The sequence below is a fragment of the Capsicum annuum genome, chromosome 5 (genome assembly GCF_002878395.1).
Source record: "Capsicum annuum cultivar UCD-10X-F1 chromosome 5, UCD10Xv1.1, whole genome shotgun sequence".
In the NCBI taxonomy this organism is placed as follows: Eukaryota; Viridiplantae; Streptophyta; class Magnoliopsida; order Solanales; family Solanaceae; genus Capsicum; species Capsicum annuum.
The window spans coordinates 82,162,537-82,187,994 of record NC_061115.1 but is presented as its reverse complement, the minus strand read 5'-3'; the positions used below and the strand labels follow the sequence as shown (position 1 = coordinate 82,187,994).

Genomic DNA, 25,458 nt, shown 5'->3' with positions numbered 1-25,458 from the left:
TTTCATGGGTTTTAACTACAAGCACACATACTTCATGAGAATCACCCTAAATTAACACTTGAAGCATAAACAACAACCATCAACATGTACATGATCATATCTCAAAAAGACAATCACAATATAGTATTTAAAGCATGGTTCTTGGACTCCTACAGATGAAAGGAATCTGTGGATGAACACTACACATACCTAAGGTGGAAGATTCTTGAAGAAATTCTTAGACATGTTCTTGATTCCTTGACTAGGGTTCTTGTTCCTTTGAGAGAAAATAAATTGGCTCTTGAGTTTGAAAAACTTGAATATAATATATTCTTGAAGAAGGATTTGATTCTTGTTATAGGTTATGATCTTGAGAGAAACCCTTCTTTTGATGTTGAAGATAAATAAGGAGTTATGTTCTTCAATTGATGGGATTTGGGTCTTCAAATTGAAACCCTAGCTTGAGTTCTTGAGAGGATTTTGAGAAGAGGAGTATATTTTTCTGCAAATAAGACTTAATCCAATGTTTGGGGTATATATAGGGGTGGAAGATGACCAAAATACCCCTAAGGAACAATTAAGGTCAAATCTGTCCCTAATTGATTGTCTGATATGCTGAAGTAAATTGATCATAACTTTTTATGTAGATGTCTAAATGGGATGAAACTAATTTCATTGGAAAGAAGACTCAAAGATATTCCCATTGATATATAGAAGCTCTCACAGTTCATTATATATTGGTAGTTATGATTGTTTGAAGTTGACCCTGAAATGCTGAAAAAACTGGCTAAGCACTGGAGTTAGCAAGCTGCGCGGGCTAATCGCCCGGGGCTTCTGCTTTGGGCACCCAAACATTCCTTTACGCTACTCCAAAAATTTTGAAACTCACCTGGGATATACTAAGAGCTTTCCCGATCGTAATTCAACTTGAAAATTGAAAAACGGACGTCAGGAAGGTCGCCAAATAAATCCCTAAAGTTTGGAGGTCTAAAATAAGACTAAGTGTTGAATCTTGAACACTTAGCAAAATTTTCTAAGTCTTGGGATCTTTCATGAAACTTTACGAGCTGAATTTGACACGCGATTTTGTGGGGTATTAAAATGTAGATTAACCATCCTAGAACTACCCATGGGCTATATGGGTCCAGTGTAACCCCCTGAATGGGCCCCGATATGTATAGTCCGACGAACCAGCGATACCATAGGAGTAGGGGATTCCCAAGTATCCTTCGCTCTCCATGATACATATATACAATTGTAACTTAGGGGATTCTCAAGCACCCCATATGGTCATCATGACCAATCCTCATGTTGGCAAACATGAGTTTCCAGTGTTTGACCTTTAGACTCACACCTTCATGGTTAGCTATCACACCCCGATATTATTACCCAATTAAAACCATTTCAACATAACCAAGACCACCATTCTATTTATTATTAACTACGGCTATGAGTAATGGTATCGTCATACCGACTATAACTTGCAAGCAATGTCCTTAGACAACCTTTTAGAGATAAAAAGGATGCCCATGTACCCATATACTGTACTATTAAGCTGCTCGGGGGATTCCCACATACCCCACAAGTATATTCATTAATATGTTTGTTGGGTGATTCTCTTGTACCCCACAAGAATGTTCAGATAACCACAACCATGACCACTAAGACCATACCAATTAATCATTTCAAACTATTTAAACTATTTAGGGTTCCATTACCAGGTTATACCATGCAATAGTTCCATTAAAACTCCAACAATATAGAAAAAGCGTTCTCATAGGTATTTTATCCAACACATTGGGGTATAGTGTTTCCAAAGCCAAAATCAAGTATCAATTAGCCTTTCTCATGCAACCAAGTGTCCAAACCATCATTAAAAGATGTAAATCAAAAGTTAAAGACATAGTAAAACCATAACCTACCATTATAATCAAAAACCCCAACATATATTTGAAAAAACAAAACCAAACAACAATTATGCCATGAAAACAATTCATAAAACATGCCTTTAGTTGGTACTAACAATGGGGGGAGTATCTTGACTTAGATTACAAAAAAGATGAAAAGAAACCACCCTTACAAGTCCCAATTTAATCCTATTAACGAAACCCTAGCCTTCCTTGACCCAAGAGCCTTTGAGATAATTTGAGAGAGTCTAAGTGTTTAAGTGATTACAAAAAGGTTAAATAAAGCCCCAAAGGTGTTTTTCGTGGGGTCCCAAGGATTTATAAGGGGAAATGTACAGATTACCCCTAACTTAAATTGTATAAAATCCCCGCAGGTGGGTACGAGTGGTACCCTAGGGTACGAGTAGTACTATTACTCATACCCTAGACCTCTCTTTAGACCCTTATACTGACCAACATACGACCCCTCATACCTAAGTCGTGCCCTAAGGTACGAGTAGTACCCTACAATCCATACCTTAGATAGAATGTGATCAGGGACACACTGATAACCATACTAGTTTGCACCATATGACTAATTCCCTAATATACAACCAGTATGTTATCCATTCGTACCTTGAACAGAAACCTCTCCCTACCACACTGTATAAGGTACGACTAGGACCCCCTAAACCATATCATAACATACGACTAGTACCCTTAGTCGTATGATGTCCAGTGAGGTCAAAACTCGGGAAATTTCTAAGGATCAAAATCCAGGGTGTTCCAGTCATCTCCACTAGGATCATTCATCCCCGAATGAATGAACAAGGTAGTACAAGCGCGATTTACACCCCAAGATGCCTTTACTCTTACCTTTAACAAAGATGCAAAGAGATCAACTTTTCATTTAACTATAACCAAGAAATAAGAATGTTATAAAGAACACATACCTTAAGCACAAATATCCAGATTGGAAAACTAATGCGGATACTTGGAATTTATGTCCTCTTTCGCTTCCTAAGTAGCTTTTTCCATCCATAAGATCTTAACCAAGGCCACATCCTATTTCCACAACTAACAAACCTGCCGATCCAAGATCTTAATCGGGACTTCTTCATAAGATAGAGAATCCAAGATACCCAAACCTTTTAAAAAAAATCGATGAAGGATCACCTATACACTTTATTAACATAGATACATAGAAAATCGGATGAATGAAGCTCAAACTAGAAGGCAACTTCAATTCATTTGCAACATTGCCAACCCTCCTCAAAACCGCATACGAACCAACATACCGGGGATTGAGCTTTCCCTTATTACCAAACTGCATCACTTCCTTCATCGGAGATACCTCTAGGAACACTATATCCCTAACATCAAACTCCAAGTCTCTATGCCTTATATCCACATAGGACTTTTGGCGACTCTGGGCAGCCTTAAGCCTATCCTGAATCACCTTTACCTTTTCTATAGCCTAATAAACCAAGTTCGGACCGAACATATCTACCTCACCAAGCTCAAACCACCTAATAGGAGATCTACAACTCTTACTATACAATGCCTCGAAAGGGGCCATTCCAATGCAAGAATAGCTATTGTTGTAAGCAAACTCTACAAGAGGCAGATGCTTAACCCAACTACCACCCTAATCAATCACACATGAACGAAGTATATCCTCTAACGTCTGAATAGTCCTTTCTGTTTGCCCATTCGTCTGCATGTGAAAAATAGTACTAAAACTAATCATAGTACCCAACCCCTTCTAAAAATGATCGCCAAAAATGAGATAAAAATTGCATACTATGTTTAGAGATAATCAAAAGAGCTACCCCATGCTGCTTCAATATCTCATAAAGATATAACCCCATATAATCCTCAGACTAAAAGTTAGTCCTCACTAGCAAGAAGTGAGCAGACTTCGTCATCCTATCCATGATGAACCAAACTGAATCCAATTGATTCTGAGACCGAGGGAGACCAGTAACAAAATCCATGTTGATCACCTCCCATTTCCATTCCGGCAAACCCATTTCCTGATACAACCCACCAGGCCTCATGTGCTCAACTTTCACTTATTGACACACTAAACACTTGGCCATAAAATTAGCCACATCCTTCTTCATACCATTCCACCAATACATCTCCTTGATATCATGATGCATTTTCATCAAACCGAGCTGAACAACATAGCGTGATTCATACATCTCAGCTAATACACTTACTCAAAAACTATCGACGTCTGAAATATATAACCTCCCTTAGTACTATAAGGTACCATCACCACTAATCTCAAATATCATTACCTTTTGCCCACCTACATCACTCTTGATTTTAATCAAGACAAGATCTAGAATTTGTTTCTCCTAGATCTCTGCACCAAAAGACGACTGCACCACTTCCTGTACCATCACACTACCATACTCGAAGTCTAGAAAACAAACTCTAAGGTTAGACAAGTGGTGAATATCCTTCACCAACTCCCGTTTCTCCTTCTCCACATGAGCCAAACTCACCATTGACAACCTGCTAAGAGTATCAGCTACCATATTACCTTTACTAGGGTAGTAGTGAATGCTCAGGTATAGTCCTTGAGAAGATCGAGCCATCTCTTTTGCCTGTGGTTAAGCCCAATCTAGGTAAACACATACTATAGACTCTTATGATCCGATAAGATGTCCACCTACACTCTGTACAAATAGTGTCGCTAGATTTTTAATGCAAACACCACAACTAATAATTCTAGATCATGAGTTGGATATTTCCTCTCATGTACTTTCAACTAACTGGAAGCATAGGCAATCACCTTACCACGCTGCATCAAAACACAGCCAAGTTCCACCCAAGATGCATTACAATAGACCACAAACCCTTCATTGCCTTCCGACAAAGTCAAAACTGAAGCCAAAGTTAGCTTACTCTTCAACTTCTTAAAACTACCCTCACAAGTATCTGACCAAGAGAACTTTACCTTTTTTTAAGTCAACTTAGTCAATGGGACAGCTATTGTCAAGAAACTTTCCAAAAACCTCCTATAATACCCAGCCAAACCCAAGAAACTTTGAATGTTGGTTGGAATCGTGGGTCTAGGCCACCTCTTACCACTGTCACCTTTTGTGGATCCATCATGATCCCATCACGAGAAATAATATGACCCAAAAAAGTAACAACATTCAACCAGAACTCATATTTATAGAATTTAACATACAGCTGGTCTTTCAAGGTCTGCAACACCACATGGAGGTGATTGGCATGATCCACCTCACTCTTAGAATATACCAGGATGTCATCAATGAACATAATGAAAAAAAGATTTAAAAACTGAAAAAAGACCCTGTCCATCAAATCCATGAACGCCGATGGGGCATTGGTCAAACCAAATGACATAACTAAGAACTTAAAGTGCCTATACCAAGTACGAAAAGCTGTCTTAGGGATATCCACCTCTCTAATCTTAAGCTGATAATACCTGGATCAAAGATCTATCTTAGAAATGAATTTTGCACTTTGCAACTGATCAAACAAGTCATCTATCCTTAGAAGAGGATACTTGTTCTTAACATCACATTATTTAACTGTTGATAATCAATGCACATCCGAAGGGAACCATCCTTCTTACGCATGAATAACATCGGTGTACCACACAGGGACACACTAGGACGGATAAAACCCTTGTCTAAAAGATCCTTAAGTTGCTCCTTGAGTTCCCTCAACTCAGTCGGAGTCATTCTATAAGGAAGAATAGATATTGGATAAGTATCCGGGATTAAATCAATTCCAAAATCGTTCTTTCTATTCGGAGAAACACTAGGATGATCATTCAGAAAGACCTCAGAAAACTCATTCACCACTGGAACCGAATGCAAGAAAGGATCATCCGAGTTAGAATCTTTAACCGAGACCAAATAATAGAGGTACCTTTTAGAGATTAACCGCTGAGCTCTAAGATATGATATAAAATTCTCCTTAGGATCTAGGGAACCACCCTCTTATTCAATAACCGTTTCACCATGGAAACTAAAGGCAACCTTACGGGTCTGATAATCTAAGGATGCGTAGCACGAATATAACCAATCCATATCTAGAATAATATCAAAATCCACCATGTCCAGCTTAATCAAATCCACCAAGATTTCCCTACTAACAACAGATACCACACACACCTTATAGACTCTTTTAGCAACCACAAAGTTACCTACCATAGTAGAAACTATTCAAAGGATCGGAAGTAACCTTAAGATCAAAACCAAAATACACAGCCACATATAAGGTCACATAAGAAAGAGTGGACCCCAAATCAAGCAAGAAATACACGTTCTGAGAAAAAGTTGTAGCGTATCAGTCATGACATCAGGCGATACCTAGAACTCCTATCGGGTAGTAAGAGCATATAACCAATTTAGGCATGTACCGGTTCCAGAAGCAGAAATAGATACAGAAGTAGCACCCTTTGGTGCAGAAGCATATGAAGAGGTAATCAGAACCTTATTCGCCCCCGAAGCAACCTTACTAAGCGGACAGTTTCTAAGCATATGATCTGGATGACCACATTTGAAGCACTTACCCCTCCCCTTATCACAGAAACCCTAATATCCCCGACCATAGAACCTGTAAAAAGGACATGATGAAGTCCATTGTGCCCTACTTTCCTGAGATTAGGCACACTGTGCCCTAAAGTTGTCGTCACCCTGCTGACGCATGTCACCCGACGGCTTTGGGTAAGAAGCACTAGCTGTGGAGAAGAAACCAAAACTCTTTGTCTTCTTCTTTGGCCACTTACCACTATCTCGACCACTTTGTTGTTGACCACCACCTTGGTCAGAGAACCTAAACCTCTTACCTATCTTTCACCTATCTCAGCCTACTTCCTCTTTTCCTTCCCAACCTATTACATATGAATAACCAACCTAGAAATATCAATGTCCTTGATCAGAAATGCAGTCTCGCTTTTAAAGATCAAATCCTAATACAGTCATGAAGCAAATATTCTCATCTTGGCCCTTATACCAAACACCAATTCCAGAGCATACCTAGACAACTGATGGAATTTTAAGGCATTCTCCTTGACTATTATCTTTCCCTATTTTAGATTAACAAACTTCTCCATTTTTGCTTACCTCAACTCCTGAGAAAAGAATCAGTCTGAATGTGCATTGGATAAAGTCCCCTACAAAGATGATTCCTCAACATCACCCTTTGCCCTGTCCCATTCCTCGTACCATTAGTACTCTACATCTTTGAGCTGATAAGTTTTAAATTCCACCCCTTCCACATTCGTGGCATGAATAATCCTAAAAATCTTTTCCATCTTATCTAGAAAATACTAAGGTTTCTCCTTCACCTTAAGACCAGTAAAGGTTGGAGAACTCATCTTCTTAAGCTGGCCAACCCCTGTGGCATCAGAGGATGGAATAGCATATGCACCACGCTCAGTCTGAGAAGCCACTAATTGAGCAATCATATGGATTGACTGAAGAAGCTCTGCATTCAAATATTAGCCTGAGAAGGACTAGAAAAAACCAGTAAAACTCTAGAATAATCAGGGAATGGACCCCTAGATCGAGTATAGATCCCCTAAGTAGAATGTATCCCATCAGCATTGTCCTCAATTAGGATAGAGGTGTTTTCGTAAGCTTCAAATCATCGAGGAATGATTTAAAAAGCTAACAAATAGAGATTAGAAAGGATTTTAAGACCATAGATCTAATAGTTTAAAATAGAACATAGGAAAGAGAAACATTCCCAGATGCCTTATAGCCTCTTCCTTATGAGTGTGGCATACTACACACCCTTAAAAGAGACCTACTCGACACGAATTTATGGGCTCCCCAATTGACCACAAACCTAAAGCTCTGATACCAACTTGACATGACCAGAACTAAGGCCTTAACGTAATGGGTATCCCAAGTCCAACCAGGACTAGGGACCAGCCCTGTTATGAAACACAACCTCCAAATATGCATACCCTGAGTCAGATAAATTCCAAACATATAACCAAATAACATTTATTATTATTCCAGACTCTAAGAAAGGTTTATAATCGTGACCAACCTAAGTAAGTTCAACCATCCAATCCCAGCCAACAATATAACAAAACTATATAATAACCAAGTTCCTATCCATAACATAACATAAAAGGATGGAACAATCATAAATTCAGTCAAATGATATCAGTCCCAATACCAATGCCAGTACTAATTCTTACACCTATATCGATACTGCCTATTCCAACCAATAGTAGTTCCATAAAGCATCTAACCGAAAGAAAAACAATATTCAGTTGAGACATGCCCCCAACCATAGCCAAAACCAATGTCTGTAAAATGACCAAAGCATGTAAAAACATCCATGATATAAAATGGAGACTTCCAAAGTATGGAAGATCACTACTTCAATCCAATAGATGATCCCAAATTCGATCACTAAGCAGGAGGAGTAAAATAGATGATTCCTGCATCGTGTGGGGATACAGTCGGCTGAAGATAGGTTAGCAGGTGAACACTAGCAAGTACTTAGGATAAGGATAAAATAATGTTTTAAAACCAAGTAAACCAACCATATGCATTCATAACTATACATACATATATATAACCATGCTGGGAAAAGGGAACCGAGTTTAGAATGCATTTAAAACCTTTAACCTTGGTATGTGTACCATCTTAGAACTACCCACGGCCTATATGGGTACAGTGTAACCCCCTGAACAGGCCCCAGTGTGTGTAGCCACATGAACTGGAAATACTATAGGAGTAGGAGTTCTCAAGTACCCTTCGCCCTCCATGATACATATATATAATTATAACTTAGGGGAATCCCATGTACCCACATGATCATCATGACCAATCCTCGTGTCGACAAATATGAGTTTCCAGTGTCCATACATTGGATTCACACCTTCACGATTAGCTATCATACCCCGCCATTATTTCCCAATTAAAACTATTACTACATAACCAAGACCACCATTCCATTTATTATTAACCAAGGCTATAAGTAGTGGTATCTTCATACCGACTATAGCTTACAAGTAATGTCCTTATGTACCTATAGATTACATTATTAAATTAGCTTGAGGGATTTCCATGTACCCCGCAAGTATGTTCATTACTTAGCTTGCTTGGGGAATTTATTTATACCCCACAAGGCTTTTAATTAAACCAACCATGACCACTAAGACCGTACCATTTGACCATTCCAAACCATTTAGACCATTTATACTATTTACGATTCCATTACCAAGTTATACCATGCTATAGTTCAATGAAAGTCCAACAATTTAATAAAAGCATTCTCATAGGCATTTTATCAAATACATTGGGGGCATAGTATTTACGAAGCCAAAACCAAGTACCAATTAATTGTTCTCATGCAATCAAATGTCCAAACCACCATTAAAACATGTAGATCCATAATTAAAACGTGATAAAACTAATCCAAGCATTTATAACCAAAAACCCCAATATATATTTGCAAACCCAAAACCATACAACATTCATGCCATGAAAACAATTCATAAAATATGACTTTAGTTGGAACTAACAAAGAGGGAGAAGAATCTTGTCTTAGATTGAGAAGATGATGAGAAGAAATCACCCCTATGAGTCTCAATTAACCACCTTGAAGGAAACCCTAGCTTTTGCTTAACCCAAGAGCCTTGAGGAGATTTTGAGAGAGTTTAGAGGGTTCGATTGATTGCAAGTAGGTTAATGAAGCCCCAAAAAGTTATTTTAAGTCATGGGGTCCCAAGGAGTTATAAGGGAAAATATTCAGAATACCCCCAACTTAAACTGTATTAATTTTCTGCATGAGGGTACGACCCTTCCCTCTCCTCATTCGTACCCTAGGGTATGAGTGGTGCCCATCACTCGTACCCCAAGCAAAATCTCAACCCCCATACCGACCAACCTATGACTTCAAATTCCCACTCATACCCAATCATACGATTGGCACCCATAAATTATACACTATCTCACAACCTATGGTGAGCCACTCATACACAGATCCAAGTTAAGTTACTAAGTTTCAGATTAAATGAAGAAAAACAGAACCATATGACCCATCACCCACCATATGAGTTGTACCCACCCAAGTCGTACCTATTCCAAAAACTCAACCACCCAACACTGGACTATATTACTCGTACCCTACCATACGACTAGTACCCCAACTCGGATGATGTCCAAAAGCCAAAAACCCAGGAAAATTTCTAAGGACCAAAAACCTAGGGTGTTTCAATATGCTTATCGATATTATGCCTCCTAGATGTGAGATATCTCCTATGTATGAGATGATTATAGATATGCTAAGTCTTATAAATATAATATGATTATATACATGGTTATTGACATGAGTTCCAAATACGTATGTGGGACTAAGGTTGTTATTATGATGTTATGATCATTCCAAGCGCATATTGGGCCAAAGGTCGTATTATGTTATCGGTTGGACATCCGAGAATTATTAATCCTTGTAAAAGATGCGATTACAGTTTATGAATAAATATATATGTTTATATATATATATATATATATATATATATATATATATATATATATATATCTTTGGTATGGAACAGAGGAAGATGTGATGTGACACTTATTATTCGACTGATTAAATACTAGAGATGGAATGCATATATACGATATATTCATGATTATTATATCAGTAATTGATGTGATTCTAGCTAAAATACAATATTGTGACTATTGTTCCTAAATAATGTTTAAGCTATGTGGTAATTAGTTGTCTATTAAGTGACTATAGTACTTGATGGCTAGAAATCTAATGTACTAGTTAATAAACCTTGATTAGTTGTAATATAGCAGCTAGTGATTATGGATGATACGTAGCTAATGATGATGACGAGTTTAGCATAGGTGAATGCTAGTTGTTATTAATAACTAAGTTTATGATGTCGATTAGTTGTTAAATGGGGATTTGTGTATTAAGGATGCTAGATAATAAGAGATGTTAGTTGATAACTAAATAAGTGTCTAAATAATGGATAGTGGTCTTTTGCTAGATGGTGACTAGTGAGATTATGATGGTTGGAAATGAATATCTGTTAATTTGCAATTATGGTCTAGTTTTGAATCTTGACTAGGTGTTAGATATTGGGTATTTCATGAATAATAATTATGTGAAGAAATGGTTAGGCTAATAATTAGAGGTCATCTCCATGATTCAACCCCTTTCTACACTTTTATAATAATTCAGTACTGAAGGTCATTTCGGGCAACATACTTATGAATTTACACTCTTTTAGCCATGAATTGAGTTTGTGCACCTATTATATATCTATATAAACGTGTACGTGTGTTGATGATATGATGATATATATACCCAGTTCAAGTCTGGAGGATACTGTGATGATATATTGATACCCGGTAAGGTCGAAGGATACTGTGATGATATATTAATACCTGGCAAGTCCAGAGGATACTGTGATGATATATTGATACCCAAAAAGACCGAAGGATACTGTGATGAGATATTAATACCCAGCAAGGCTGGAGGTCGATTACACTGATGATAGTCATGATGATGATAGATAAGATAGAAATGGTTATGATAATGAGATTGTGATATTGATTGTGTACTTTGCATTCATTCCTACATGTACATCATCTATCACCAGTATGCACCTATGTCTATCAGCCAGTATGGGACGGTTACATAGATATGGATGAATAATATGCCTTGTGTTATTATATATTAATTGAACCTTTTGATCTTGGGGAGATAGGGGTATGCATAGGCTCAGCTAGGTATTTGGTTGTCTGGAGTGGTCGGTTATTCACATTGTTATTGATATTATTATTATCATTGTTATGATAATTATTATGGCTAGCTTATGACAGAGTGGTCATTGATCTAGTATCGATATTTGAGGTATGTCTTCGGCCTCTTCTATCTTGTGATTACATTATTATGCACGATTATTTCATGTCTAGCCATGTGGATTAAAAACCCTAAGTACAGTAATATTAAATCATGATAGTATGAGGACATGATAATTTAGGTTATGCTTAGAGGCGACCTCATGTTTATATGCATATGCATATGTATATGTATATGTATGTATATAGATCTAGCTATATGAAGCTATGGTACTACTTTATACCCCTTCCTTCGTTTATTCATATTGTATAGTCATTACTTTGCTTCATATATTGTTATATATCTTTCTTTCGCCCTTTATTCATATATTGGCCTGGGATATACGGTACAGCATTAACGTCTATTGAATGTAGCTGGAATAGGATAGTTCACCCTGATACTTCCTTAGTCTTATTATGTTAAACTCTTGGACTTGAATAAGATAGTTGTCCCTTATTATTCTCATTGACTTGTTATATAATTTCTGGACTCTTAGGTGTAGCTTCTATTTTGTTTATATGTTGTATATATATGCTTTATCTTTGTAGTTCAGTTGGCAATTGCCTACTGAGTACTATTCATTTGGTACTCATACTACACTTCTGCAGCCTGCAGATTATAGTATCAGTTATTATCGTTGATGTATGCATCGTGAAGAACAATCATGGTTCAGAGACTTAGAATGAGCTCCTGACGTTCAGAGTATTACTTATCTCTCTCTTATTTATTAGACTAGTATCTATGTTATATTTAGAGATAAGTTGTATCACTGTACTTCTCTTGATATTTCACCTTTGTACTCTTATTATATTAGAAGCTCTTGTACTGATACCACCAGGTTTTGGGATTTTATTATGTATTGATCTTTATTTCATTTATTTTAATTCTATTCCTTATAATGAGTAGTCGGTTACTAGCCATTCCGGACTATGGGTTGGCTTGCCTACTAGTAGGTTATGATAGGCGCCATCATGATCAGAGAAATTGGGTCGTGACAACCTCATCCACCTTATCTTTATTTTCATACATAAACCTACATTTGAGAAGACCATACACCATGATCATTTGAAAAAGAGTATTATTATCCTCCGATAAATCAAGATATTGTCCAAAGCAGTTGTTCTTGAAATAAACATTCACTCTTTTTTCTCAAAGTATTTTCCTAAAGGGGTCAAAAGATTTTTCCATGGTTGACTTTACCACACAATCATCAGTTAAATCTATGGCACCATCACACTGTATTCTAATAGAAAAATTATCAGTACAGAAGGTTTTGACAAGCTCTCCAGTGGAAGGGCTATTGGGATCAATATTAGCATTTAGATTATGATGACCTTTTTTAATCTAAATTCAAGATCTCTTATGAAGCGTTCCTCTTCTTCATGTTCATTTTCATCATCATTTCCTCTATCTTCTTCTCTTTCATGATTTTTATCATCTTCTTCATCCTCTTCTTTATTTATAACTACTTCCTTTTTATTTTCACCAATTTCCTCTTCATATTTTTCATCTCCCTCGCTTTCCTCATCTTTCTCACTTTCATCATCTCCTTGTTTCATCATCTCCTTGTTTATCTTTATTTAAAATCTTCAGATTCTTCACTTCTGTTTACTTCATTATCATCCTTTTTTTCTTCTATTTTTCTATATTTAAAGCTGATAGAAAAGAAACTTCAGCTTCTTATTATGATATTGCATATACAACAAGCTCATTTAGTAGTGAATATAGCCTAGCTACTTTACTTTTTTCTTTTTTTTAGAGTTGATTTACTTTCTTTTTTTTTTTTTAAGATCCATTTTATCTACAAATAAGAGGAAAATAAAAAAAATATAATTATTTTATGCATCGTTAAAAAGGGGTAACAGTGAATTTAATAGGTACAACGTAGTAAAATAATAGTTTCAACAGATGAGCAGTCTATTGCAACAAATGAATGATATGTTGCAATAGATGAGTCATATGTTGGAAGAAATAAAAATAGTTTCACTACTGTCTTGATTTCTTTGAAAAATGACTCATTTTTGGCAACAGATAAGTCATCTATCGAAAAAAAGTAAAATAATAGAAAAGTTGATTTGATTTTCTTCAACAGATGACCCATTTATTGCAACAGATGAGTTATCTATTGAAATAAATAAAATCAGTAGCAAGATTGTTATCATGTTTTCAACAGATAACCCATCTGAGTCATATGTTGGAAGAAATCAAGCCAACAGCAAAACTATTTTGATTTCTTTCGACAGATGATTTATTTATTGTAACAGATGGGTCATCTTTTAGAAACAACATAACAATAAACAAGCAGATGATATAGTTGTTTTCCATATATGCTTAATATATTTCAAGAAATTATTTTTATGTCACAACATATTACACATCTGTTGGTCAATATTTTTACGGTGCATATATATCAACAAGAACATCAACAACATCAACATCAACAACAAGCTATATCACCAAGAACACCACCACCAACAATATCAACAACAAAACTATATATCTACTTGAACAACAATAATGTTTTTATCAATGCATCAACAACACCAACAAAATCAAGAACACCACCACCACTATCAATACCAACAAAACTAAGAACACAAATAACACCAACAAAATAAACAACACCAACAACACCAATAAACACCAAGTGATTCAATACAACAACACAAACAACAAGATAAAATATCAATAGTTGAATTTGGTTACAATAAATGTCTTCGAAAAAAATTAAAATTCAAGTTTCACTATTGTTACAACAATATCCGAGAACAAGAACAAAAACAGAAAAAAAAAATTATATTTCACTCAAAAAAGATACCACATTTTCATCAACCGTCATATTAAGAGAACAAATACCACAAATTAAAATTTTTCGGGTTCCTCTTTTTTTTAGCATCAATTCTCACAATTGTTAACCCATACTTGAAGAGAATTCAACTAAAGTTCTTCTTTTTCTTCACTCACTAAAAAACTCTATTTTTTTTAAAACCAACATAAAGAGAAGTCTTTACCTGCGAAAAGAGAGAAATTAACAGCTACAAAGGAAGAAAGAAGAATGAAGAAGTCGAATGTGGGCTCTCAAACATCTGATAGTCGTCGAAGATGACAACAACATTGATCTGTTGTGCTATTGGCTACAATCTGTTGTTGGGAGAGAGTTGGATATTTGAGAGAGGAGAAACATTTCAGTGGAGAGAAAATTGAGTTTTTCAAAAAAAAAAAAACTAAATGAAAATGATAAGAATAAGAGTCTGTTTGGATAGGATTAAAAAATAGCTTTTTAGATTTGTGTTTAAAAGATGAAAATAAATGCTTATAAATTAAGCAATAAGTGTGTTGATTTTAGTGCTGAAACTGAAAAAGAAATATTGATGTATCTGATTAACAAATGTTGTTCAATATTTTTTTTGTTGTCAAAATGACTTTGAAATGTCCTTAAACCTGTTAACACCATAAATAATTTAAATTATATATAATTTTTAATTTTAATAATTTAAAAATAAAGGAGAAAGATGAAGAGAAAAATGAAAGGAAGAGACAGAGAGAAGCAGCAAAGAAAAAATAATATATTTAAGAGCTACAAATTCAAAGTATTGTTAAAATTAGTGGAAAATATAACGGATAAAAAGATAAATGTCCTGATCAACTTTAAAATAATTTTAATCTAAAAGGTACAAAATTGGAGTACCCAACTTCTCATTTTTTGCCTTTTTTAGTCAGTTTTTAGCTTTTTTTAAGTACCTTTTTTATTTTACCAAACACCTAAAAAAAAACTAAAAAGGAAATTAAAATATTATAGCCGATCGAAACTAACGTCTAACATACCTTTTTTCCTTTTATATTGAAAGAATATTTTCAATCGATTCACAAGTCATTAGTCGGCGCCGGTATAGCAAAGGTTCAGTCGTCTGGGACTGACCATCAACTTTCAATTACCTCCCCTTCGATGTTTCCAGAATTATATCATCCAAATTCATCTTCTAAAACCGTTTTGCCTTTGAATCGTAGTAATTTGCCTTCTAATGAGAAAAAGAGTTGTAATCAAGATGAAAATCCTAATGGAAATCAACTCAAGTTTATTGATTTATTAAAACCTGAATTGAAGTCTCAACAGATTAATAATTTTGTTTCAATAAATATGAAATATGTTAACTACAATGATGGAATTCCTCAGATTTCATGGACAGATGATGAAGTGCGAAAGATAAACATAATTGAAGATCTTTAATTTGCAGTGGTAGGGAAATTCTCCTATGGCTGGCCAGAGTTGGAGGACCTGCGTATTCAAATTCCAAAATAATGTAAAGGTTAAAGGGGAGTGTAAAATAGGTCTTCTGAGACAGAGACATATTCTAATGAGGTTTTCAAGAATGGACGATTTTGTAAACATGATAGCAAAAACTGTTTATTATATCACTGCTAAAGATGGCATTGCATATCAGATGCATCCACTTATTTATGATGCTAACTTCAAACCTGACGAAGAAACTACACAAATCATGGCATGGATATCTTTTCCAGACTTGTTACCTACTTTCTTTGTAAAGGAATCCCTATTTTCATTGGCATCAGCAGTGGGGAAGCCAATTCAATTGGATCAAGCTACTATTAATAAAACCAGACCTAGTTATGCAAGGGTCAAAGTTCAAGTGGACTTAGTAGCTAATTTACCTGACTGTGGAATTAGAGGTAATCAATGCTAAAACAAATGAGGCTAAGGTCCAAAAAATCTATATTCAGTATGATGTGTTGCCAAAGTACTGTCATACATGCAAATTGCAAGGACATGATGAAAGTGAATATAGAACCTTGCACCTAGAACTGAGACCCAAAAGGGAGGAAAATGAACAAGAAGAAATTGATAAAAATACAATGGAAGGGGAGATAGGTATACAACGAAGATATCAAAATGGGAAAGTGGTATTTGCAAAGTGGAATCCTACCAGTAGGAGATTTAAAGTGGAACAAGGCACTACCAAATTGATCAAAGAGAATGATGGAATGCTTCAAGGTCAAAGTAAGATTAATTCTAATAATCCATTTGTTGTTTTGCAAAGCATATTACCTGAGGAAGAAACAACTAAGGAAAAGGATTTGGTCATGCCTAGTCAAGGTACAAAGCTTCAAAAAGAGAATGATATACCCATTGAACAGGATACAACATCAGGCTCTGCAGTGAGATCCAAGGAGACAGGAACATTGATAAAACATCAAATATATCAATTCCAAGTCTCAATTCAGACATCTCAAAGAAGTAGGCAACAACAAATGCATCTGGTGGAATAAATACAGAGAGGAAGTACAACAATTCAGATGGGCATGAGCAGGATGCAGATTTAGCACAGAGTGAAAAAGATGAGGAGAAGAAGAACATATCCACAAAAAAGTGTACAGCATAAGCTTTCCATCAAAATAAGACAATGAGTACTGAAAGTCCAATAGATGCACTGCATAGAGAGGTTGACAGAGTTAAGAAAGTAGTAGAAAGCAACAAAGAAGATGATATAAAGGGGGATAGTACAGTAGCAACAAATTCTGACATGACGCTTGCAACAAATAAAACAAATAAGGAGGTTCAACATGGGTCAGAAAATGATACACCGGCAGTAGTAGAAGTACCTACCATTATGCAAACAGATGATTCTTTTATGGTATTAGGTGATATTGAGTCACCTAATAAAACTCTTCATGGTATAATTTCTCATAATGTGAATAGTAAATTGAAAGATGTAGATAACATAGAAAATGCAGAAGTGGTAAATACAGAAAATGAAGATCATACTGTCAAAATGCACACCTACTTCCTAGCACTGGAAAAGCCATGAAAACTGTTAGAAAGGGGAAGAAACAGGGGCATGTTGATTTATCATTACCTAGTAGAAAACAACAAAAAAGGAATGTGGTTTCTACTCAACCTAACAAATGATGAAGTCTTTCATATGGAATATTAGGTCAATAAAATCACATCATACCTTTCAGAGTATTCAAATGCTTCACAGAGTTCATAAGTTTGCTTTTGTGGCTCTATTGGAGCCTTTCTAACATTATAGAAACATCAACAAATACAAGACCAGGTTGGGAATATAGGAAGCTAAACACAATAGAAATGGGCAGATTTGGGTTTTTATTAACCAGGGATATAATGTCACAACAGTCAGTGATACTGATCAACAGTTAACTTTAAAATTATAGGCGCTGGTTACTAGTCTTTGTTACTATACTTCTTTGGTTTATGCAAAATATGATCATAACCTTCGGCTTCAATTGTGGGATGATATCTCTACTATTAATCAGGGTGTCACTCAATCATGGTTAATTGGGGGAGATTTTAATGTGGTGCTTAATGCCGAAGAAAAGATAGGGGTTTTGCCTGTATTAGATGCTGATATAGATGATTTTAGATCTTTTATCGAGTCATATGACCTTGCTCAAATGTCATTTAAGGGTAGTCCATTCACTTGGTGGAATAGCCGGGCAGGTGTTGATTGTATTTTTGAAAGGTTGGACAGAGTGCTCTATAATGACCATTTTCAGAATGTATTTGCTAATTTAGAGGTGGAATACTTACCCAGGACTGGGTCGGATCATGCACCTCTATTAATCTCTGGTTACTCAGAAGCCTCGAAGATCTGTAGACCTTTTAAGTTCCTTAATTTCTGGACCTCTCATGAGACTTTTAACGAAATTGTTAAGTTGAATTGGGATATAAACTTTTCAGCAAATCCCTTTTTAGACTACAAGAGAACAATCAAAAAAAATTAAAAAGGTTTTGACTGTATGGAGTAGAGAGACATTTGGGGATATATTTCAGCAGTTGCTCATCAGAGAAGACATTGCTAGAATAAAGGAGAAATTATTTGCTGAAGACCCCTCTGTTGAAAACATGATAGTAATGCAGATGGTACCTAACTTTGCAAGAGTCCTATTGGAAGCAAAAGGTTGGATATGATTGGTTTGAAAGTGGTGATAAGAACACTAGATTTTTTCATAGTGTTGTTAAAGGGAGAAGGCATAGACTGAAGGTAGTAGAATTTAAGATCAACAAGGGGTTTGGCTTAAAATGGGGGGAGATTGCTTTTACTGCAGTGGGTTTCTTCCAGAAACAATTTACACAAGAAAGAGATTCTACATCCTTTTTATTACTTTCTCACATTCCAAAAATGGTAAGCTATGAGGAAAATGATCTCCTATGTAGAATTCCAGATGAAGTAGAGGTCAAGAAGGTTGTTTTCAACCTTAAGGGGGAGAGTTCCAGTGGACCTGATGGCTTTTTTGGTAAATTTTTTCAAGTTTATTGGGATATTATGGGTCCAGATATTGTAAGAATGGTGCAAAATTTCTATCTTGGTAACTCCTTGCCCAAATCAATTACTCATACTAATTTGGTTCTCATCCCTAAGAAAGATCTATTTCAAAACTTTTCTGACTTGAGACCTATTAGTTTGAGCAATTTTGTCTATAAAATTATGTCTAGAATTTTCCATGATAGAATTGAAGCCTTGTTGCCAAAAATTATTTCTACTAACCAATCAGGTTTTGTTAAGGGGAGAAGTATTATTGAAAATATTTTGCTTACCCAAGAAACTGTGACTGATATTGGAAAGAGAGGGAAGCCAGCAAATGTGGTGATCAAGCTTGATATGGAAAAAGCATACGACAGAGTCTCATGGTTTTTTCTTATGAAGGTGCTAAGGAAGATAGGGTTTTCTGAGAATTTTGTGGATATGATATGGAGATTGATTGCAAATAACTATTACTCAATATTGATAAATGGAAAATCACATGGATTTTTTCACTCTACTAGAGGTGTGAAACAAGGAGTTCCTTATCTCCTACTTCGGTTATTGTATCTTTTGAAGTGCTGATAAGAGCTTTAAATTCTTTATTTATTAATGATTATTTTGTAGGTTATGGGATGCCTAAATGGAGTTCAAATTTGAACTACTAAGCATATGCAGATGACATAATAATATTCCCCTCATACTCATGAAGAGTCACTGCAGATGATAATGAATATCCTAAAGAAATATGAAAGGCAGTTAGGTCAAAAGGTGAATACTGAAAAAAGTTTATTTTACATGCATCAAAATGTTGCAAGACACTCTTCTAAGGTGGTGGAGCACACTTCAGGTATGAAAAGGGGCATCTTTCCTATAAAATACTTAGGGTGTCCAATCACTCACAAAAGAAAGAGAAAGAAACACTATGCAGAGTTGATTGAGAAGGTGAAAGGAAAATTGCAATCTTGGGAAGGAAGTGTAATACCCTATATTTCCCTAGCATGATTTAAGTCCCAATACATGAGCATTCATATATAAAATTTTCGAAATACCTAATTTTCAGTTTAGAGCCTGCCATTGCGTAGAAAATTCAATTAGCTTTCCAACCATATAAAATTCGCCCAAATCCGATAAACGGATAAGAAGCTATGGCGATTTTAAATTTCAGTTGTTAAACACCGTCATTTTGACCCTTGGCGCATCGCGGAGCCAGTCTAAATAACAATTGTCAGTTTCCAGTGAGGTACCACGATATCGGCGCATCGCGCCAAGGACCCAGTTCACGTTTGGCAATTTCCAAAATTGCCTCCGCGATTATGGCGCGTCGCGGAGGTGGCCAAAATGGCATTCCAGTGAAGGACCGCGATCTTACCGCGTCACACCATCGTCCAATTTCCCAATTTTCCTTTTCCAGTGGCGCGTCGCGCCAAGGCCAAAAATCGGGACCTTCAGTTTCCAGCTTGCATTTTTAAATTCGTTTAGGGGTATTTGGGTCTTTTTCTTAAGCCCTAAACTCATCCTAAACACGAAATTTAACCCCTAATTGACCTAAATACTCATCATTATTCAATTCCTTTCAAATTAAAGATCCTCTTTTCAAGAACAAGAAACCCTAGCTCTCAAACTCAAGGCCAAATCTCAAGAACTCACCATCAATCCTCTCAAATTCATTAACCCAGGTATGTTAGATGTTCTTCCATGGGTTCCTTTCACCCATGGAGTCCAAGTATCCTATTTAACTTACAAAATTGTGATATTTTCAAGTTATTCGATTTTAAATTGTGATTTCGCCCATGAATCTCCCTGAACTATGATTGTATACCATGTTTCAATGAAGTTATTGTTGTTATGCAATTCTCCATGTTTTAATGATATCATTCCTTGAATTAAATCATGATTTAGTATTATTTATGTTGAATTCATGCTTTTACTACAAGTTCCATGACATTCCTATGATTTAATCAAACCATGAACTCCAAGTGTTTGATAAAATGACTACAAGAGTGATTGGTTTAATAAAAGCCTTCATGCTTTGTCCTCCAAGCTTTAGTATCATTTTACCATTATTGTTTTCGAGTCCTGGGGTAATGAATACCCGAAAACCATAGTTGTTTACTTAGTCTAGTCTCAGTACATTACAGAATAGTCTTCAGAACATACTATGAGCATTATTAGGACAGTCAGATATCAATCAGTCAGTTAAACTCAGAACAGTCTAGTATTTCAGTGTCTTTCAGTTGGGAGTAGGATTTAGCACCGAGCGAGTGTAGAGATGACGGCTTCCCCGTCAGATAGGCAGAGTCGTTAGTAGCAGTCCCTATGCTCCAGAACTACGTAGCCAGCATAGGATATGAGGAGTCACCGTCAGATTAGGCTTGACTATCTTGCAGGGGTCACCCGTACGTTCAGGCTTGACACCCTTAGTCCTTCAAACAATATATCAGTATAGTGGATCCACACATAGCCGCGTTAGTACCCGTGGCACGATATTAACACCCTTCTAACTAGGGTTACAGGTTGGACCCCGATTAGCTCAGATTGGGTCATGTCGGTTAGATGATAACTCCCATAGTCTCGGTCCAATAATCAGACCAGTAATTCAGTCTCAGTGTTATTTGACCAAAGCATACAGATGTCAGTATTTCAATATTACAAACTTTTATTCAGTTCATGTTATATGCTTGGTCATGCATCCCGAGTATTTACAGATTTCATGTACCTTCAGTATTTACAGGCTTCCATGCATACACAGTATTTACAGATTTCACATATTTCCAGTATCTACAGATTTCATGTTCTTTATTCAGTACTCCATGCTTTACATTTATATTCAGATAATTTATTATTCTTGTTCATGAAACCATGCATATCAGCCTACCTCATTTAGCATATCAATACATTCAAAGTACTAATCGCATACCTTTTCTTGCGCTATGATGTATTATATCATAGGTTCTGACGCCCAATTCCCAGACCACGCTTAGACATTTCAGACATCTCAGCAGTAGCAGTGAGTCCTCATATTTCGAGGATGGAGAGTATTTCTATTTCATGTTTTCAGTCTAGTAGTTAGTTGGAGTTAGTGGGGCCTATCCCATCAACTCCCAGTCATTCAGTTTAGAGGCTTTCAAACATTAGAGTCAGTTATTCAGACTTCAGTTGACACTTCAGTTAGTTATTCAGTTTATTCAGCTTCTCTTCAGATTCATAATTCAATTTTTAAAACCTTATGGCATATTAGTTATTTTCTGCATTTATGATTATATTATTCAGTGCTCACAGCAGGTACCATGGGTTAGCTTGTGGTCCATCGGAACTGTAAGTGTGACGCCCAGGGTGTACTCTCGGGGTGTTATAGGAAGGTTACTATCTTATGGAGGTAAAGAAGTTTTAATTACAAGTTTTTTACAAAGCACCCCAATATATGCGTTATTAGCCATTGTTCCTCCAATTTGTGTCATTAAGGAACTCCACAAAATTTTTGCCAAATTTTTTTGGAGTAATAGGGAACCAGGAAGGAGCAAACATTGGGCAGCATGAAGTAAGATTTGTCTACCAAAAGATGAAGAAGGACTTGGTTTTAGGTCTATGTTTGAAGTACCTCATGCATTGTATGCAAAATTGTGGTGGAAATTCAGAACTCAGAACAATTTGTGGTCCAATTTTTTTTGGTACAAATATTACAAGAAACAATTCCAGCTTTGGTAGAATGGAAAGGTGGATCTCAAGTAAACATATGTTGGAAAACATGGATTCTTTAGAAAAAGTGTTATGGTGGGAACCTAAAGGTGGTACTTCTAGCATTTGGTTTGAAAACTGGACTGATTTAGGTCCATTATTCAAAGTTCAAACATCAATCACAGGTTCATACTTGTCATCAGACGAGGGACATTGATATATTCCTAAATGAGGAAGGTTGAAATTTTGAAGAGATGAGTAATTATGTCCCAGAGAATATAGTGGAGCATATAAGAAATACTATGGGGCAGTGTAAACGTTTGAATCAAGGGGATAAACCACGGTGGACAGTTACAAATACTGGACTCTTTACTGTTAAAAATGCTTGGGAATCGTTAAGGAAAAGAGAAGAAGGTAATGATGATCTAAAAAGGCTATGGAGTAAGAATCTCCCTTTCAAATTCTCCTTTCTTGCTTGGAGAATTTGGAAAGGGAAAGTACCTGTTGCACAGGAAATGCATTCCTGGAATTATGACATTTCACAATTTTGTAGGTGTTGTGATAATGAAGAAGTTGAATCTATTGAGCATTTATTTTTGAAAGGAAATATTGCTCAAAAAGTTTGGAGATACTTTTCTGTAGCAACAAGTTTCAATCCTATGCTAAATTTAAAGCTAACCATCAGAAAATGGTGGAGCATTGATGGTAATGGCAGATTAAGAGGGGTGTTTCAGGTAGTACCTATTATTATTTTGTGGTTTGTGTGGAAGAGAAGAAATACAATGCTCCAAGGTGGGACTTCTACCATAGGCATAGGTATGTGGGAAGTGACTGATACTTTAAAGAATTTCCTAAGAAGCAGGTTTAAAATCACTTGTGACAACATGAACTGGACGCAAATTATTGATGTTTTGGAGATATAGAGACCTGGTTTTTCTTTTAAAATAGTGAGATGGTCTCCACCACCTGTGGATTGAGTCAAATGTAACACAGATGGAGCATCTAGGGATAATCCTGGTCCTAGTGTTGTTGCTTTCTGTATTAGAAATTCAGAAGGAAACTTATTGGTTGCTAAGGGTTTCAAAATTCATGATACCACCAATCTTGTAGCTGAGGCAAGAACCATTAGAGAAGGATTAGCATACTGCAAAGATAATCAAATTAACAAAGTGATTTTAGAATCAGATTCGTTAGCACTAGTTCAGATGATTAATAAGGAATGAAAGATGCCTTGGTGCATTATGGTGGAACTAAGATATATATTGGAGACAATGGATTCCATATCAGTAAGAGTACAACACTCCCTAAGGGAGGGAAATACTCTTACTGATTTTTTTGCTAATCTTGTGTTTTCTTTTGCAGGTGATTATCAAATAGACCATTTTCAAGACATTCCTAGCATGGGAAAGAATATTTTAATCCTGGACAAGCAAGGTTTACCAAATGTTAGGAGAGAGATCATACAAGATTAATTGCACCTCTGTAACTAGTTTCTGAGCAGCAACAGTCAATACACAAAGAGGAAATAACGACAACTTTTACTATTAACATAGAGGACAAGTGACAGAACTTCATTCAGAGAAAGGGCAAAATGCAACAATTTCACATGGACACTAACATGCAGAGGTATGTTTAACATTCTAAATATGCTGGTAATTAATATAAACACCAATTAACTTCTCAGACTGAAAAATTTTCGATGATTTGGATATCTGCACCTGTGAGAATTTTGGGTGTATCTTCGATAACAAATCAAGTTTGATGGAGCTTGGTCTTCACATTAACAGATCTGCATATCGGGAATTAGTCAAACATCTGCCTTAGGAAAGAAACAGATTAAGATCTACAGTTCTTAGGCGGTTTATATCTTTTCCAAACTTGAATTTAATGGTGGTATCAATCTCAAATGAGGTTCGGCCCATTGATCTAGTGGCAAGGAGATTAAAACGCCTAGGAAAGTGAATATAAACGATCAAGGATTTAAGACACTTAGCTGACAGTGGAGTTTGAACTTGACACCAAAGATTGGAGATTGAATAACGCGTTAAGACACATAAGAAGAATCTGCAACAAGCTAAGATCGATTAAGAGCTTGCTTAGATCAGTTCGTAAATTCAGAAATGAATCGAAATGAAAAGGGGATGCTTCGCTTCTTAAAGATCATGAAGGTTCGATCTTCATTTACATGGAAGAAGGCAAGGCGACACCAACTCCACAGTACTCGCAACTTTTTTTTAGGTCAGATGAAGAAGAAGTAGAAGCAGCAGCGCTCTGCAAGCCTCATTGACATTTCCACTTTCCTAATTGATTAGTTTGATTAGTTTTTATCATTTGGGCTGGTCACTTTAGGATCCGATTTTGTAATAGGATTGGATTTTTGGATATTTTTAATAAAAGGGCCTCGGGCCCATTTTTAATTAAAAAAAAAAATCTTATCCAAATGAACTCTAAATGATTGAATCCCTCATTTTTATTACATATTAAATAAGTTGTGAATTGATTTATATTTTTAAAAAATTAATAAATTTTATAAATAGTAACTTAATTCTTTAATTAACTTAATCAAATTTTTTAAGTGACTTTGACCTTAGCCTTAGCCAAAAATCACCGAAACTTGAAAGCAAATAAGCATACTTTTTGTTCAATTTTCTTTTTGTAAATACGCTTTAAATGTTTCATTTTCCCGCCACACCCCTTCATTTCCTACACATTTCTTACCACACAACTGTTGAGTACTTCATCCCTTTTTCTCTGCA

General features: G+C 35.9%; 1 long non-coding RNA gene across 2 annotated transcripts; it reads right to left on the bottom strand.

Annotated features, from left to right (window-relative positions):
- Positions 1 to 15,800: 15,800 nt before the first annotated feature.
- LOC107870825 lies at positions 15,801 to 25,056 on the bottom strand. Of its 2 annotated transcripts, XR_001674463.2 has the most exons (3): positions 24,888 to 25,045; positions 24,421 to 24,766; positions 15,801 to 16,020 (listed from the first exon to the last, which is right to left on the bottom strand). It is a non-coding gene; the product is annotated as an uncharacterized LOC107870825 (long non-coding RNA). The 2 variants fall into 2 exon arrangements; XR_007055792.1 differs by having other exon boundaries at positions 24,421 to 25,056.
- Between the last annotated feature and the right edge of the window lie 402 nt (positions 25,057 to 25,458).